The sequence below is a fragment of the Acyrthosiphon pisum genome, chromosome X (genome assembly GCF_005508785.2).
Source record: "Acyrthosiphon pisum isolate AL4f chromosome X, pea_aphid_22Mar2018_4r6ur, whole genome shotgun sequence".
In the NCBI taxonomy this organism is placed as follows: domain Eukaryota; kingdom Metazoa; phylum Arthropoda; class Insecta; order Hemiptera; family Aphididae; genus Acyrthosiphon; species Acyrthosiphon pisum.
In genome coordinates, this window is record NC_042493.1 from 49,504,689 (window position 1) to 49,505,517 (window position 829).

Here is an 829-nt window from a genome sequence, read left to right on the forward strand (position 1 = left end):
ATTCACATTTATTTCATATTTCTTAAATGAATTTATAATACATTCAAATAAATTTTTTTTTCTTATCTTAATAGCATCAAGTTTGGGTGTACACACTATAGTTCTCAAAGTCCCTTCATTATATAAAGTTAAATATACAATTTATTGGGGTTTAACATATATAGGTATGTTCAGAAATTAACATATTAACTTCAACTCAACAACTAATTTCTGTAAAAAAAAGTGTAGGTAACTAAATAACATGTACTGGAAATAATAGGTTTGTTATGATAATGAATAACAAATTTATATAAATATAAAATAAATCCTTTATTGTCAAACATTTTTAAATCATTAACTTAATGTATAATATACTATAATAGAGACAATAATAAATAACAAATAAATAAATATATTTATAATATTTTAAACAAAAATTCAAATTTTGGTGAAATTTTGGATAAATGAATTGCCCAGATTATCGTATTTTAGAGTACGATAATCGTACATCGTACATTAGCCTGAATTATCGTACATGTACGATACAAACCGTACGTCTGGCAACACTGCTGATGATGGTTTTGTATATTAATAGCTTATTTTTTAAAGGTGTCTTGGATCTAAGAAGTGGGCGGAGTAAATGGAGTCTGGAGTTGATTGTTTTTCTTTTTATTTTAAGGTGTTGGGCCCATGTGAGGCGCCTGTCAAAGATCAAACCTATCTTATTGTCGGGGTGACTGGGATTTGGTTATTATTAAACGATACGGAGGGGCAGTCACCTGGTTCTAAGAGAGAATGTGATAAGGATGATTTAGCGTCGTTAATTTTGATCTTCAGCGGTTTGACCATA